Source organism: Emys orbicularis, chromosome 1 (assembly GCF_028017835.1).
Source record: "Emys orbicularis isolate rEmyOrb1 chromosome 1, rEmyOrb1.hap1, whole genome shotgun sequence".
NCBI lineage: Eukaryota > Metazoa > Chordata > Testudines > Emydidae > Emys > Emys orbicularis.
The window spans coordinates 128,408,188-128,426,987 of record NC_088683.1 but is presented as its reverse complement, the minus strand read 5'-3'; the positions used below and the strand labels follow the sequence as shown (position 1 = coordinate 128,426,987).

Genomic DNA, 18,800 nt, shown 5'->3' with positions numbered 1-18,800 from the left:
TGCTTACCGCCGGACCCGGAGGTAAGTATAGACGTACCCATAGTCAGGAATCCAGAGCAGCCCCACCAGAGGCGGCTGTTCAGGAGATATGCCAAATTGGCACAGCCCTAGCTCTCCCTTCCAGATTTCCACTGTTGGCGTCTTCCACTAGGATCTATAGTAGCAGAAGCTGACCTATGAATATGACCAAGGATTGGTATATTTATATCCCAGAAAAGGATGTAGGCAAGAGTGTACCAGGCCCTGTGTGCATTTTTCATTCTCTAGAGCACCATTTCTTCTGATGACTGGCTGATCTTTTGTTGTTGTTAAAGCCTTTAATTAAATATACTGCTCATTCTCACTAGCTGACTTCACTTGCTATTTTAGTCCACAAATCACTTAAGTACCTGCTTAACTTTAAATGTGAGAGTAGTTTCTTTGACTCAAGTGCTTAAAGTTAAGCAGGTGCTTAAGTGCTTTGCTGGAATGGAGTCTTGTTGAATATGAGACATGTAATGGTGTCCTGAGATGATACGGGCATGCATTGGGCAGGGACAGAAGAGCAGCCATGTACATAGGAATTTCAAATTGTCTGAGACATCCCCAATCTCTGATTATGAATGCTGCAAGGAAATATTGAATCTGCACTTTTCAATAGGGTGGAAAGAACAGAAAATCAGAGTAAAACTATGTGCACTGCTCTGTGTGGATAAACCATTTGAACATAGTGGCAGAAGCCTTTAAAAGTTACCCTTTGATCTGTTTCCACTTTATCCCAGTGCAAGTCGGTATTTAAAATCATGGACTGACAAAATTACAGGTTAGAGAGTTCTCTCCTGTGCAGTTTCCTCTCTCCCCCTCCAACAATTTTTTGTTTTTAAACTTTGGAAGTATGTTAAGTAAAGTATTAATATTTATTCCAATGTGTGTATTGATATTCATAGTACATGTTAATCCTCTGATGCCAGCAGTTGGATTTTTCCAATGCAATGCACTAATGTATTTTACATTAGCCCTAATGGCGGGTGCTCCAGATTCACATCTCTAAAATATTAACAAAGGCATCAAACTACCTTTAACCTCAAGTGCTGAATTGATCAGTTTGAAAATCCCACTCCTGTGCTGAGAAGCAGATGGCTTAGCTTGTGGAGGAGTCCGAGTTTGTTACTGGGGGGAATTTTTTTTGAATGGGGAAGTATTGTTTGTTTTTCATAGGGGTATTTAAAAGCAATCATGACTTCAGTGTAAGGAGGCTGCTTCATGCAAGTGTCTACATACTGCTGACAATGGGAGAGAGCAATAACTGTAGGCCACGATCTAGGAGAGAAAGGAAGTTGGAGGTGGTTGGAAGATGTTGGGAGGGAGGGCAATTTATTTCTCTCAGTGTTTGTTGAAATTCAATTTCCCTGGAAACTTTTTGGCCAGTTCTAGTTAAAATGTCAAGCTCTATGCAGCCACTCCAGCGGCGCTCGCTGTGGAGGGAAATACAAGGGCTGTTCAAATGGATATGCAGCACTGGAGGGAGAAGTTCTACACCTCAGCACCATCAAGTTGCTGAGCACCCAGTTCAGCTAATTCAGTTGGTGCTGAGGAGCTGATCCATCACCCTCCTGGACCATGTCACATTTTTCCATTTACAGTCCGTCAGATGGTGATTTTTTGGACAGCTTCAGTAGCTGTGTAAAACAGAGAGAGAGGGATATGAACATAGTTATTAGCTGTGTAATGGGGTGAACCAAAACCCTGAGTCCTCACACTGATGAACTTTGAGAGATCATCTCCATACTTTGGGCCTCAAGCTGATCTCTAAGACTCAGACCTTTGGGGTATCATTCAGTGAATGCTGAGGGTTAATGGAGCTCCGCTTCAAGTAGCCTTCCTCCGCCCACCTCCCAGCAGGTATGGAATAGCACGGTATTATTTATTAATTTAAATAGCACTGGAAAGAGGATACTGGAAACATCAGTATTGCACAATCACTGGGGGGAAATAGACAACATTTCTGGCTGTGCTTGGACTAGAAAATATGATTGGTTGGTGAGACTGATGTATCTTAATCTGTGTGGTGACTGTCTTCCTTCTGTGTCAGTTGTCCAGTGCACTAGCTGTTGTGAGGTCTGGTTAGAGTATTGAGTATATACTTAGAAGTAAAGACCAGATGTGGTGGTGTTTTTTATAATTTGATTGTAAAAACTTGTACTAGGCTAAAGTTTGGCAAACCTGATGTCAAGAAAGAAGGGAAGTGTTTTCCCATGGCATTGAGCTTCATTTTCCCAATTCCTTAGTTAAAATGATAAAGCTATAGCTTGTCTGGTGGTGTTTTATACTCCTGTTAACTCAAAGCACAGGTTTGTAAGACTACTGCACAAGTGATGAACATGAAGATTAAAGCTTAAATTTTCAGGCCTTTCTTTTATGGGCATAAACTGCACCCCTGAAACTTGGACCTGCAAATAAAGTGGATGCAAAAGTTTGCTGCAGTAGCCATTGCATTCGTTCCTAGCAAATCAGGTAGATGTGAATTAAGCTACTTCATAGTTGTGGGATTAAACAAATGCAGACAAATTGTGCCCACAAAGTGGGAGACTAGACTTTCTAAAGCTAGCCCTGAAAGTTCTGTTCTGCAGGTGCACTGGCCACCTTTTGTAGCAAGTTTCATAATGGTTTTTACCAACTTCTCACTACATGTCATAATATAATTAGATGGTATAATTATGTAGTTATTGCTTATTTACACAAATTATGTAATGAATGTTATTAGTGTAATTACATAATTCCACAATCAGCTAAATACTGTTCTAAAAACCAAAGTGATTGAGACAGTCAAAAGCACAGACAAGGAATGTTGGGTTAGGCCACCCACCTAAAGTAAGGGAATCCACGGTGAAAGATTATAGGCCCTATCTTGCTCCCCTTGAAGCCAGTGAGAGTTTAGGCCCTTCATAGCTAGCTGTAATGGAATACTGCTGTAAAATATCCCATTTCAGCTTGGTGTTCATGCTCCTCATTCTTATCATGGACTTAATACTATTATGACTTCCCCCCAGGCTCATGCTTTGACACATTTGTTGCCAGAAGTGCAAAGCTATATGTAATGTAAAAACCAATGAAAAATAAGAAAGCCATTTTTTGGGAGTTCTCAGAACAAGTCACATCAAACATCCCACATATTCTTCTATAAAATCCCTGCCTCCCCTGTCTTTAAAGTTGAGTACTGCCACCTCCTCTGAGCAATGGCAACGTACTCCTGTTAGGCATGCAGCAATTCTCCAAAAAGGGCTGTAGTTTTAAAGTTTAATGCGCAGACACCCACTTGGTATCGTTAGATGAGGTATGACACAGAGCTGCCGAGCAGTGCTGTAAACCTGTAGGCAAGGTGAAACAAAGTACCCAAAATGAGTCTGTCATTTTTGCACAATTCAAGAAACACGACTAGTTTACTGTTTGTTAATTTCAACACCTTAAATGTTGTGTTTATTGGTCAAAGCTACCCAACAAGATATTAAGATTTGTATTGGTTTTGGATGGGAAAGTCCCCCCCGCCCCCCAGAAATGATGAGGCAAAAATGGCAAATACCAACATTTTATGATTTACTAACATAAAATGTTTTCACATTGGCTATTCTTAATTGTCAAGAAGCATCTCACAAGTCAGTCATTTTCCTCACACTGCAGGTTGTGTAGCAGTAGATTGCATGTCTGTAGTTTGTACAGCACAGGGGATAGATAATGTGAATTCCTACTGTAATACTTCTCCACTTGTAAGCTTTTTGTATATACAATGTAGCACCTAGTTTGCCTGCTAGAAAGTTTTAGTTTGTAATTGCCTATGCATGCACTACTAGCCTTTGAAATATTCTAGAAACCAGCCTTTTATTTCACTGACACTTATTGCTAACACTGACCAGTACATAACAATACTCACCTTCATATTATGAATATGCAGAAGCTATGAGAGAAGGAAGTGGCCTGACATGAAGCAGTGAAGGCAAAGTCACATCTCTGCCCTGAAGAGGGTTGAAGAGCATGTTACAGCTCTTATCAACAATGTGACAAACTCATTTGACCCTGCGTCACATCCAGGTGCGCTTATCAACATATCTAGTGGCTTGCATGTAGTAGCAGATGTTGGTGAAGAACAAGTGGACAGATTGAGAGGTGTACTTGATTGTGATGGGACATGGCGCTGCTTCAGTCCAGTCAAGAAATCTGGCATCAAAGAACATTTGCTGACATAGCCAAGATGACCAAATTGAAGTCTGGCAAGAAAGGGACAATCACAGGAGCTATCATTCCAGAAATTGTTTTCCGCAGAGCCCTTTCCTTAGCAAGATGCAGAGGTGATATTTCAATGGCAGTTGTTCTTAGTCACCCAATAGGACTTGTGTCTATACCTCTCCTCCATACTTAAGGAATAATGAGATGGACAAAGTTGAATTAGGGCATCAACTGGAAAAATCTGTGAGCTAAGAGCAGTGTACGGCAGAGATGCCATGGCTGGAGACAAATTTCACACATTCAGCTAATTGGCTGCTGAGTACTTGAGGCAAGTCCTGTAAGGATTTGACAAAGCTAATTTTGTAATCAACCTCTTTGACAGATGTGAAAACTGCAGAAAGACAGTGCTGGATCTAAGGTTGGATGCAAGAAATACCAGGTGATTGGTAGATGCCCTGTGCCTCCATGGGAAAAGCTTCTAAATGTGGCATCCAACAAGTAATCACTTATAAAAGTCTTCTGTGAATATTTCATTCAAAAATGCATCTGAGTGTAGGAGCACACCCAGAACAGACTCCAGCTTGCTGGAGGTTTTGCCTGTGGTGAAGTAGCAAAATCCATCACCAGTAGAGGTACTGAAGAAGCTCAAGACTTCTACAGTACTCATGAGCAAGCAGACAAAGATTTTTCTGCATGCTGTATGTGCCGATATGCTTTAGATCATCTGAGATAGATATTTTGATCCTTGCTGTTCACTACTTCCCAAAAATGGAACACCCAACCCATGGATAAAAACAGGCACCATTACCAGCACAGTGGACAAGTCCCACTCCATACCTGTGCATGCAATTTGTGACGCACTCACTCTTGACTTCTGCAACATAGTTTCTGCTGTATGTGCATTAACTGGATGTGTCTGTGTCATCCCTATTTGGTATTGAGGAAAAAAACATCTGTTTGATGTTGTCAAAAGAGAAGAAGCTTACCACCTCAGAGATCTTGTTAAGTTGGGAGAGAGTGACAGACAAGCCACTATTTCTGCAGCAAGGAATGTGGTAGCAGTGCTGTGTGACCAGAGTGAGACTCAAACTGCTTGTACTTTTTTGATGGCTAGACTGAGGCTCAAGTCACCGGCCCAACTCCCACCATGTGAGGTCAGTTTGGAAGAACATGTCAAAAGAGCATCTTGGCAAACAAAGAATTGGATGTCTTTGCACATAGGGGAAGCTAGATATTGGATCACCATTGCAGCATGGGTGGAAAAATGTTGATGAACCACTTCCTGTATTCTTCAAGGGCCCAATGGCATCTGAGCTTCTACAAGACCTTATTTGTGCCTATACCAATAAGGGTCACTGCACAATCAACTGTGTCTTTGTCAGAACAATTTTCCCTGCACAGAACTGTGTACATGCCAAGGCAATGAAGACTGGTAACTCATGCACTCTGAGACCGTAATGATGAACAATGCTGTTGACTAGAAATGTCACCAGCACTATTGCATTTCACGGTTACCTATACACATTTGTTGTTAGATTTTCGTTTTACCTTTTAGATTGTGACCTCAAAGCATCACAAAAGAAATCTAGTTTTATGTCTTGAAATAAGTCATTAAAAAAAACCCCACTTTCAAATATCTGCATTCCTTTAACATGTTGGTATAATTGTTTATCCCCATTTCTATGGTAACAGCACCATGTGACAACTCTCCATCATACCTCATTTGAAAGTAGACAAAATAAGCTTTCAGATGATATGTGAGGGTGTGGTGAGTGAGTCAAGGGGGTAGATTAAGTTGACCAAATTGGTGGTGTCTGCTGCTCACCTGTGTCTTCAGGCCTCAAAAGTGCCCTCAGATACTACTGCCATCAGAGAGGCTTGAGCCCCAAAGGCAGTTGTCAGGTGCTGCAGGGTGAACAAACTTCCCTTTAGAGGAAGTAGTTAAAGAGGAAGTTACTGAAATAGATGGAGAAAGAGAAAAAATATGTTCCAAAAGCCAGAAGAATGGGGTTCTCAAGGCAAGCCACATTGGAAGAGAAGTAGTTGTGGAGAAAGGGAAGAGCTGCTCTTTCCTTCCCAATTATATTTAAGGTTGTAATAAAAGTATATATATTAAAGGGGCTGCTTAGTTCATAGCCAGGGATAGTGGCCCCTCTGGGTTTAAAGTGTAACATCCATTGGGTAGTAATACTCAAAGCTTTGACTTCCAGGATTTCTGTACCTTGCTATCAATCACTTTTTCAACTCATGGGGCAGTAGTTGTCCTGTTAATTCTGTACACCACTCACTAGATTTTATTACACTCTTCGATTGCTAAACACAATCCAATGGCTGAGGCAGAGTCCTACATCTGAAACAGAGAAACTTTTTAGCGTACGGTGATACTGCACAACAAACTCAGGTCTGAAAGACACTTTGACTGGCTCAATATAAAAAAGCTGTGTTGTTCAATTCTCATACATACTAGTGCACCTCTAGGTTCCTGATCCAGTAACGCATTGACTTTAATGGGATCATTCATCTGCTGGATCAGGCCTAGGTTGGCTTTATGGGATACTAATAATGCATTTTACTTTGAAATCCAGCCTTCTTCCATAAAATTAAAAAAAACCCCACAGATGTTATCAAAGCCTCAGTGGTAAGAGAGTGAAACTTATGTATATATCAGAAAGCCATTCAACTTTTTGCTTAATTACTTTTTAATGACTGATAAAATGCATGCCACATTGAGTAATTAGTTACCGAAGTAGTTATACCAAATAGCACAAAATCCTGGTGTTAAATAAGATCTGAGGTCTCACTAACAGGGTAATTTCCAAGGAAATGCAGTGGGTTTTCATAAAATAAGCAATTAAAGGAATCTGCCTAATTTTCTAACTTATAGCTTGTTTTGAGCCTTACAAAACAGGAAAAGAGTTAGCGTACACAAACCCATGTCATAGAACCTAATAGAATCAGACCTGTGAATAAAGTTATAGGATTTGTTTCAGGTGGTCTGAGAGCAGGAGATTCTCTCATTTCTCTGTTTATTTGTATATTTCTGCAAGGAGTGAGTAAAACTCTCTCTCGGGGGTGGGAGGAGGGGAGGGGAGAGAAGGGGAACTCATCAGGCACTAGACTCGAGCAGTTGCAATATGTGGTCCCCAAATGCAAAAAAGGTATACTTGGCCCTATCTCCCCAGTTTAGCAGGATGTTATCCAGTTCAAGCATGTGTCAAGAGTGAGAGGCCACTGATCTAGGTTACTCTTTAGGGGTATTCCCCCACCTTGTACTAGATCCTTTCCCCTGAAAATAACCAGTCCATAAGTTCGCATTACTGTGCAGGGATCCTATCCTCCAAGATGCTAAGCATCTTCCACTTCCATCCAAGGTTCTTCAGTCAACCCACAAGTAGTTTGCTGACCTGGTGTTGTGAGACAGAACAGCTCTGCTTGGCTAGATGAAGAGTTGATTAGACATGGGCCCTTCAGAATATGATACAGGAGGGTAAATTGAGGGATTCCATAGGCTAAGTCTACCTCCAAACAAGCCTGGTTTTGGTGGCTAAAACTTATGCAAGTTATTTCCAGAAATCCAAAATTAGTTATCCACATGCTGTTGGAATTTAAGACAAAGGGCCTGTTCCCTTTGAAGTTAATATAAACTTTTATATTGACATCAATGGGACCAGTATCCAATCAGGCTCACCTACAGATGTCATACTAATTTTTCTGCAAATAGCTTTTGCCTTACACATACACACACCTCCCTTGCAGCATGGCACAGGCAGAAATCAAACCAAGAGTTTGTGGGGTTTTTAAAAAAACAAAACCACTTCCTAGTAGAAAAGTTAGCCCATTGCCTGCAGCTATAATGAACTCTTTAAAAATAACAGTCCTGAGATTTTTTTTTTTTCCAGGGAACAGAAACAGTGATTTGACATAGCCCATGAACAACTAGTCTTTTTGGTCCAACTGGTGGTAGAGTGGCACAATTCCAGGCTGTCTATTATTTCCTCTGCATTTGAAAGACTTTATCTAGTGACCAACACTAACAGCTTGTAAGGGGCTTACTTCACCTTTAGGCCTTCAAGACTGGTTCTGCAATGAGAAATACAGGAGAGCGCACCGCTGACATTCTCTGAGGCTAGGTCTACACTACCCGCCTGAATCGGCGGGTAGAAATCGATCTCTTGGGGATCGACTTATCGCGTCTCGTCAGGACGCGACAATCGATCCCCGAATCGACGCGCTTACTCCACCAGTGGAGGTGGGAGTAAGCGCCATCGACTGGGAGCCGCGGCAGTCGATTTTGCCGCCGTCCTCACAACAGGGTAAGTCGGATCTGATACGTCGAATTCAGCTACGCTATTCGCGTAGCTGAATTTGCGTATCTTAAATCGACCCCCCCCGTAGTGTAGATGTAGCCTCAGAGAGGTCCTCTATTTGGGAACTCACATCCCCTTCTCCTCACTCCCACTTCTTCCCCCCCAATCTGCCAGAGTCCAGGCAGACCTTCCACACATGGCAAAGCTCCTCTTCTTTAAGGCTGTGAAGGAGGATGTAGGCTGAGGTGGGCATAGTTATGGGCAGACTTGTTTATATTGTGATTCTAATTTATGGGATAAACATCCTGAGAGCTGGTTTGTCTCTGAGTTATCCCGAAGACAGAGAGAGTAGTACTTGGTGGTTTGGATCACTGCCCAGTGCTAGTGCTATATTTTCAGAAGTTGGCACTAAACAAGATTACATCCTTTATTTTCCTCTCTGTTGTGGGCAGAAAAAGTATATACAAAATCATCTCTCTGCGTTTAAGCTTACTGAATTTGAATAACTTGTGTCTCATTGCACCATTTATCTTTCAGGATCTGTATTATGAGTTGTGTGTCAGATTTTTCTATTTGGTTGCAAGGCTGGTTCATGAAATCACCTTCTCTCTCTCTAGTTTGGTGGATGTTTGTATGATAAAAAGCTAAGATTACATCATCTTTAATAAAGGAGAAGATATATAGCATGTGGAAATCAGATTACCTGTAGAGAAAGAAATCAATCAGGTTGGCAAATGGTATCTGTGGGACAAAGTGTAAAATGTTTGTTGTGTGCAATAGTTATTGCAAAAATTTGTTAAGATGGTTAAAAACGCTGTAACAAAAACAGGAACCTTTTTGTTCAATTTAAATGACAGTGATGTATTTTTCACATCATGAAGTCTTGTAATATTACCAGCACAATTGGCTCAGAGGGCATTTTGAGATAAAAGTATATATCAGATTGCAATTTGGATGCAGACAATTTATATGTAATAGAACCCACTACAGTCGCCCTACAAAATTCAGTTGATCAGGAATTGCATTACAGTTTTGAAAACTTGGTATCGTAGCTTTAAAGAGGCTCTAGAACAAAACAGGAAACTTTAAATGATATTTATTGAACCCCCTTTTTGTGTCCAGTATTTTATTTACATGGGATTAAGATTTTCCTGTTTTGAATTTCCTTGTCATGATTTCACTTGCAGTTCCCAACAGAATAACTCTGGGTACGTGAAACTAAACAGGTGGTTGTTCTCAACATGAAAATGTGACTGAATTGTTCAATATAGAACTGTATTTAAATACTGGTAATTTTTAAAACAGAACTGAGCAGTAGACAGTTCAAGTATCCTATGTTTGCAGAAAGAGAGCTAAACAGTATCAGCAGCTAAAGATTCACAAGGTAACTGTTTTTCTTTTATTGATCTATGTTTACAACATCTAAAATAGAACATCATTCAAGATTTGAGTGAGTTGATATTTTAAACCCAAGACAAACTTTTTCTAGTTTCTGAGCACCTCCTGAAGTTAGTGATTGGTATGTCCCAGGAAAACACCCAGTGCCTTGCAGGATCTACTCCAATGTAGGCATATTAGGCAAAACCATCGAAGGGACCTCTCTTTGGCCTTCATTTGTATGCAGGGACCTGTGGATACAGCAAATGAATGCATAAAATCTACATGGACTAGTGGCCTGCATAATTTGAAAATTTGACCCAGCATGGTTTAAAGTTTGTCATGTTGTTTGGTGTCACTTTTTTAAACCATCAAGTTTGAAGTAAACACAGGATTTTCTTCTCTGCTTTGATTGGTTAGACTAGAATATCTATGTCTGATGAATATTTTTTAAAAATACTATAGTTCTGTAATAAGTTCAATATAGTAAAAAGTTCTAAATAATTCAAAAACGTGTTGAATTTTAAATTTGATATTGCACTATGTCAAAATGGGCCCAAAGCCCAAAATTCAAATCCAGATTTTAAACAGTGTTTGGGAGTATCTCAATTTGGAATAACGCCATTGCAGTTAATGGAATTATATTGCAATGGCATTATTCCAAATTGAGATATAACCTGTGCAACTGAGAACAGAGTCAGGCCTTAAGTATCCAACAAAAAAAAGTCTTCAGGTGTATTTTTAAATTACCTAGAGATTCTGCTACAACAAACTGAGGCTACAAGTACCATCAGTTTTCACCTTTAAAATGCAAACTGACTGGGCAAGACAATTAAGGTTAAGTGTAAAGAATATACATATGCAACAAGTATGAAACCAAAAGATCTACTCAAAACTTTTTGTGGGATAGTGGATAGCAGCAAGGTTTTATACCTGATCTTTCTTCAACTATACCAAACCAGTACTTCCACTAGCTGGCAAACGTTTTTGGCGCTTCCTGCAGAAAGGCCAAGGACCAAATGAATGTACATAGAGACTAAACTACCTTTGTGATCTTTCCAGAGCACAGGAGATACCTATTAGAAGGACAGCATACAGAATGCTTGCACAGCAGTTACCCACACAAAAGCGAGAAAGTTTGAATCATGTCTCCAGTCTTCTCATTCTGGCACCTGCATGAGCACCAAGTCAATGATTTTGATTTTTTTTTTTTTAAGTAGGATATTCAGTACAATACAATAAATAATATGGTAGTGTGTGAAGAGCAAGAATGGCATGGAATGCACAAACAGAAATAAATATATAATAGGAGTCAATCTAACCAACCATTTAGTATTCACTAAAATGCTCTGTTGGAAATGGGTGGAGGGGAGTGAATTTAACAAATTAAACCTACATGATTTAACAACAGGACCAAGTTGAGTTGTAAAGGACAATTTGAGAACCCTATGTACTTTTACACAGAGATTCACATCGCATTACCTATTCTTCCTCTTTCTGGTGAGAAAGTTGAAATTAAAATGAATCATATGAATGGTACATTAAAAAGCTCTTAATTTAAGGATACGTGCATTTAATGCCAGAATATTGAAGGCACATCCATGTGAGTAAAGAGAGGGCTAAAGATGCATTGCAATTTCAGATGTAATAGTAAATTTCTGCTTAGTAGTAACAGTCTATGTCCACATACAGGCTATGATTTACGGTTGTGTTTTGTACCAACATCTGGTTTAAAAAAAAAATACATTTATCATCTAATGTCTAGACCAGATGTTGTTGCTTAATGTATAAAACCCAGGGATTATTTTAGAATAATTTAGTTAACTCTAATCCAAAGTGTTTCTCTCAAAACATACCCACTCCCCATGCCTGACAAAGCTGTAGATAGGTGCAAAGTAAATGTATTTGTCACATCTACTAGTAACTTCAGGAATGTAAAAGAAGCAGCAATTATTAAGTGCCAAATTCTATATTCAGATGATGTCACTGGGAGTTATGAAGATATGTACAGGTGATCAATCCTCAGGTTTAAGGTAGAGAAACAGAAACAGCAGAGGAGTGAGAAATGAACTCTGTAGCGATGCACCACAGGAAGGAGGAGGATGTAAGAAGATGGAAATTGGAGAGGAAAGGGAATCTAGAAGGAACTTGGGCCTTCTGTGTACGTAAAAGTTATGCTGCCAAAACTACACCCAATATCGTTAAAGCTGGACTTCCCCCCAACCCCACTGGATGCAGTGTACCAGTATGAGCATATTTATACCAGTACAGCTATTCCCATACAGGATGGGGAATAAGCAATGCCACTAAGGGTTAGAATTATACAAATGTAGGGCTGGAAGGGAGCTTGAGAAGTCATCAAGTCCAGCCCCGTGTGCTGAGGCAGGACAACCACTTGCCAAAAGCTTCCAGTGATGGGGATTCCACAGCATCCCTTGGAAGTCTATTACAGAGCTTAACTACTCTTATAGTTGGAAAGTTTTTCCTAATATCTAACCTAGGTCTCCTTTGCTGCAGATTAAGCCCATTACTTATCCTACCTTCAGTGGACATGGAGAACAATTGATCCGAGTCCTCTTTGTAAATAGCCCCTAACATTTCAAGACTGTTTATCAGGTCCCCCCATAGTTGTCTTTTCTGAAGATTAAACATTTTTACTTTCTTTTTTTAAACCTTATGTCAGGTTTTCTAAACCTTTCATCTCTTTTGGCTGTTTTCTAGAAGTGGGGTGCACAGAACTGGACACACTGCTCCAGCTGAGGCCTCACCAGTGCCCAGTAGAGGGGGACAGTTACCTCCTGCACCTTACATACGATACTCCTGTTAATACAGCCCAGAAGGATATTAGTCTTTCACAACTGCATTACACTTTTTGCTTGTGTTTAAATTCATGCTCGACAGTAGTCCCCAGATTCTTTCCAGCGGTACTACCACCGCCAGCCAGTTGTTGCCCATTTTGTGCATTTGATTTTTCCTTCCTATTTTCATCATCTTTGTGAAGATAGTTTGGAATTCTGATCCTGTCTTCCAAAGTGCTAGCAACCCCTCCCAGTTTTGTGTCACCTGCACCTTTTATAAACACACACATTCTCCACTCCAATATCCAAAGAATCATTGTAGGGGTAGAACTACTTTAGCAAAAAAAGTTACACCCTTTACTGACTTAATTATACCAGTACAAAAATGGTCTGTAGAGTTCAGATGCAAGGAGTACAGGAGTGTGCACTGAGGAGGACAGGGTATTTCAAAGTGGTGCATAATTAGTGGTGAAATGTTTGCCCACACAAGGAATGGATAGATTCAGTAAAGCCACTGCCTTGTGTGATTGTGATTAGTACAGTAGCCCAGTAGAGGTTCAGGGCCCCACTGTGCTAGGTGCTGTAGAAACATGTCATTAAGGTAAGCCCTGGATCAGAGTTTAGGATCATGACAAGAGGCAAGAATAGACAGAGGGTGGGAGAGGAGGGCAAAGCAGAATGTATTCATAATGCATAAGCATCAGTCACAGCTCTCTTGAGGCAGTGGATGAAGATGATAAAATACTGCAACACAGAGCCACAGTGGTTTGAGCATTGGCCTCTAAAGCCAGGGTTGCGAGTTCAATCCTTGAGGGGGCCATTTAGGGATCTGGGGCCAAAATCTGTCTGGGGGATTGGTTGGACTAGATGACCTCCTAAGGTCCCTCCAATCCTGATATTCTATGACCCATTTTCACAGAGGCTTCCTCCCAGCCTCCATGGCAGCAGAGCTCGACAAAGCCACAGTGCCATGAATTCTTGCCCCAGTTCTGTCCTGGACCCCCATCATGAGGATAGTAGTGGGAGGTATGGTGTTAGACCATTGGTAGGAAACCTCTTTAAGTACATCCACCCTGCACGGCACATAGCGTATGCATAGCTACATGCTGCAGTGAAGAGCAGGCTGTAGCTACACGCATCAGGGAAAGGCTGCTGGAGCCTTTCCTCACTGCCTCCCCCTGCCAGAGTCTCTCCCTGCTTCCAGGAAAGGCTCCGGCTGCTTTCTGGGGCAGGAAAGGCTCCAGCAGCAGGGAGTTAGCAGAACATTATACTGCTAAGGATAGCAGGTTAGACATGGGAGACTCTGCTTGGGCATGGAGAGAGCCACGTAGGGTACATACCACAAGGGTTCAGGCATATCTTTACTTGCCTGTCTACATTGCTATTTATACCTGTGCTAGGGGGTCATGCAGTGTATGTACTCTACACACCACCGTAAGGAGCATGCAGTGTAGACATTCCCTGCCTGAGTTAGGGTAACCCCTTAGAATTAAAGGGGGAACAATGCTGTTGGGAGTGGCTAGTCCCCTGGCACATCCCCAGCTCATTCTCTCCCACCTGCAGATCCTCAACTTTGTGTAGCACCTAGACAGGGGCTTCCATGGCGTCAAGAAGTAGTGTGAACAGTGTTTCAGAGGGTGGTGCCCTCTTCTTCCCCAGCCCCATGCAGAGCTACTGACTTCTTACCCTCCACTGACAGCAGCAGCAAGGATGATTGGGCCCATAGCTGGAGACGAGGGCAGTTAGAAATGAAACAAGTAGCAAGAATGCAGGGCTGGTTAGAACAAACGTACTGGGGTAGAGCAAACTACAAAGCACAGTAGCTGCAGCAGTCCACGTGCAGAGGAGAGTAGACAGAAAAGTTCTAACTTAATACAGCTTTGGGAGGGAAATACTGTATTCAGTTGTACAGAATATGATTAATACTGCACACGATGGCCAAGATTATCAAAAGTGATTTTGGTTGCCTCCATTTTTGGGTGCCCCAACCTTAAAGGGGCCTGATTTTCAGGAATTGCTGGGCACCTTCCCTTCGAAAATCTAGGCCTGTTAAGATGTCAAGTTGGGCCAAAAACAGAGGCATCCAGAACTCACTTTTGAAAATCCTGGCTATTGTATGCTTGCTATTGCTCTTTTAAAAAAAAAAAAAAAAAACCACACACACCAAACACTTTTTCTGTCACACATATACACAAAGTCACACAACACCACACTGAAATGCCTGGATAATAATCATGCAGTCCATTTGGTATTTTGGAATCAAGGCTATACTCTACTATAGTCCACAAAAAATATTTAATCAAATGAAGTTAGTAAAGCAGACTGCAATTCTAGGTGTTGATTGCAACCTCTCTCGTGACAAAAATATTTCTATTTTTCCCTCTCCCCCCAGTCCATGCAGTGAAGATACGGAATGGATCAGCACAGTGGTAGCTCCAACCATTAGTATAAAGATTTATCTGTAATTGCTGAGGTTTATTTTCCTTGAGTTATCATTCTCAGTGCATACAGATGCTTAACAGTTTGGAATTCTCTTCTCTATATTTCAGAGGGCAGATTGCTTATCAAATACAGACTTAACATTAAAGTGTCAAACAGGATTTGCAGAAAGCTATTTTGGTTGTAGTTTAGGGTGAATGTTTATCAAATGGTGGATCAGCTGAATCATATACGGAGACAAATTATTGACTGTGATTAAATCACAAAATGGTTATAGCACTATGTCATAATGCACAAGACAGTTTAAAGATTTACACTCCCTTTTTCTACATTGGCTGTAGGAGCTCTATAACTAGACATTTTAGGACCATATCTTGCCCGGGAATTTGAGCAAAGCAGGGTGCTATAAGGGCCAGGGCCGGCTCTAGGCACCAGCTAAACAAGCTGGTGCTTGGGGCGGCACATTTTTAGGGGCGGCATGGCCGGCGCCAGAATGCCGCCCCTAAAAATGTGCCCTGGCCGCCCTAGCTCACCTCCGCTGCTGCTGCTGCCACTCGCGCGCCGCTACTCGCCCTCCCTCCCAGACTTGAGAGCCTGGGAGGGAGGGGGAGAAGCGGCGCCCGCGCCGCGGCCACTCGGAGTCTCCCCCTCCCAGGCTCTCAAACCTGGGAGGGAGAGGGAGATCCCGAGCGGCCGCGGCGCGCGAAACAGCTGTTTCGCACGCCGCTGCTCTCCCTCCCAGGCTTGAGAGCCTGGGGGGAGGAGGCAGGGCTGGGGATTTGGGGAAGGGGCGGAGTTGAGGCGAGGCCGGGGGTGGGGTAATTAAAAAACGGGGGGGGGGGGGGCAAAAATCCTAGAGCCGGCCCTGATAAGGGCCTATATCTAGGTGTGAAAGGGACTTGCAGATCTATATCCGAAGCATAGATCATAGTCTAACTGAAACCTGCACTGCCTGAAGTTTGTGTTCATGCTGCGAGACATCTGATGGATCATTCCCCAGCAGTATTTCCTAATAATGGTTCTGATCATAAATATAGATCCAAGGTGAAATCCTGGCCCCACTGACTTCAATGAAGCCAGGATTTCACCACAGGAGTACAGAATTGGAGAGTTGTTTATGACTGTATAATGTTAGAGGCAGGAAAGCATTGTGTACCTAAAGCTGTAAGAGGCTTTGCCCATACAGCATCATAATGCCCCTTCAATATCAACTAATTAGTATGCCCCTAAAACAGTGAAATACTTATAACACAGCAATGCAGCATACCTGACTAGTATGTAGCGAACATTACAAAGACTACTGTAATAGACCTCAGACTTTAAAGCCAGAAGGGACCACCACGATTATCTAGTCTGACCTGCACATCGCAGGCCACAGAACCTCACCTGCTCACTCCTGTAATAGACTCCTAACCTCTCGCTGAGTTACTAAAGTCCTCAAATCATGATTTAAAGACATCAAGGTACAGAGAAGCCACACTAGAATTACACTAGTTTAAACCTGCAAGAGACCCGTGCCCCACGCTGCAGAGGAAGGCAAAAAAACCCCAAAGTCTCTGCCAATCTGACCCTGGGAATAAATTCCTTCCCGACGAGAAGTATGGTGATCAGTTAGACCCTGAGCATGTGCACAAGATCCACCAGCCAGACACCTGGGAAAGAATTCTCTGTAGTAACTCAGAGCCTCCCCATCTCCACCAGCCATTGGAGATATTTGCTGCTAGCAGTCGCAGATGCCATTGTAGGCAGTCTCCTCATACCATTCCCTCCACACAATTTATCAAGCTTAGTCTTGAAGACAGTTAGGTTCTCCCCCTCCCCCCACTGCTCCCTTTGGAAGGCTGTTCCAGAACTTCACTCCTCTGATGGTTGGCAACCTTCACCTAATTTCAAGACTAAACTTGTTGATGGCCAGTTTATATCCATTTGTTCTTGTGTCCACATTGGCACTTGACTTAAATAATTCCTCTCCCTCCCTGGTATTTATCCCTTGGTGTATTTATAGACAGCAATCATATCTCCCCTCAGCCTTTTTTTGGTTAGGCTAAACAAGCCAAGCTCTTTGAGTCTCCTCTCATAAGGTAGGTTTTCCATTTCTCTAATCATCCTAGTAGCCCTTCTCTGCACCTGTTCCGTTTTGAATTCATCTTTTTTAAACATGGGAAACTAGAATTAGACACCGTATTTCCAATGAGGTCTCACCAGTGCCTTGTATAATGGTAACAACACTTCTCTGTCTCTACTGGAAATACGTTGTTGCTAGATAAGTGCAAAGGTCAGTCAAGTATTTGTCTCTCAAAACACTTTGTTTATTTCACCGTAGCCCTAGGAGGTAAATAAATAACCCTTTGTAAAATGGTCATCATGACACATGACTTGTCCAGGATGCTGAAACAAGCATTAGAGCCAATTTCCCCAATGTAACGCCCTAACCACTAGACTGTGGGTATATCCCAAGAGTGTGGGTTATGCCCACAAACCAGCCACGACCACTTTCCCTCTCTAGCTAGATGGGTGGGGAGGGTCTCAGCTTTTTATTGTAACTTGGGATCACGGTCCGGGAAAAGCTAAGAACCATGCCACCTGCTTCCCAGGCACATCAGTGCAATAAAAGGCATATTGCACGTGACTGACATGACACTCCAAACTTGTGGTTAAGGTGGTCAGAAAACACCCATTACACTGGCTTCATTTTTTCTAGTTTTCCCCTGCCCTATGCATTTGCCAATTTTCTCTCACGGGTCTCTAGTTTTTAAAAGCTCAGCCCAGTCTTTCCTGCTGGTTGCTGGTGATCTCTCTCTCTCTCCTCTATCCCGCTAAACCAGAGATATCCCACTCCAGTTACTCAGGAGGTAAGGACTCAGCTCAGCGGGAGAGCTCAGCTGAAGCCAGTTGGCTGCACAGAGGGATGGTTCAGCAAAGACTTTGCCCAGAGTTTCTGTGCTTTGTTAAATCCCTGCAGGCTTTTCTCCTATTGAAGTCTTTAAATAAAAATAAAAAAAAAAGCCAAAGTTTTCCCCAAGTGAGGACCAAGGCGCCAACTCTATTTCCACCGAATAAGCCACAGGAGGGAGAAGAATGTTTCGAAAGCTTCATGAGGGCAGATGTGCAGAGCTTCTTCTGAATACATTTCCTCTAAGGGAAAGGGCTGGAGGCATCTCAAGCAAGGCAAGTAGTAATGCCTCCAAACACTACAGAGCCCCATGGGTCTGCAGTCAAAATCTGCAGTCCCTGCAAGCAACTGTGCCTCCATCCCATGGAAGGATTCAGCAAGACAGGGCAGCAGTAATGTCTGTTGAAGCACTGCTGGGAGTGGGGGTGAGATGCACTACTGACTCACCATGTCAAGTGTCTGTCCTGCTCGTGCACAGTCTCTTTGGATAGCACCACCTGCTTTTTTCAGCTGAGCTGAACAACTGAGGGAGTGGAGGCTACAGCTACTTTTTCCCCCAGCAGCCTTCCTGCCTGGCTGACATTGCACCCCAGGATCCCAGCATCTGGGCACGCGCACACACACAGACGCACACACACACTTACTTACATGGGCCCTGCTCCCTAGGGCACATAAGCTTTTCATTCTGTTTGTACAGGTCCATGATTGGATCTCCTAGGCCCGAGCACAATGCAAGTGGTAAAACACTGGCAGAAACCTGGCTTGAATTCAGCCCTGTTTAAGAAA

General features: G+C 42.4%; 1 protein-coding gene across 3 annotated transcripts in view; it reads left to right on the top strand.

The window, feature by feature from the left end:
• ITPR2 (inositol 1,4,5-trisphosphate receptor type 2) overlaps positions 1-18,800 on the top strand; it is a 336,580-nt gene that overhangs the window by 311,746 nt on the left and 6,034 nt on the right. The gene's annotated exons all lie outside the window — the stretch shown is intronic.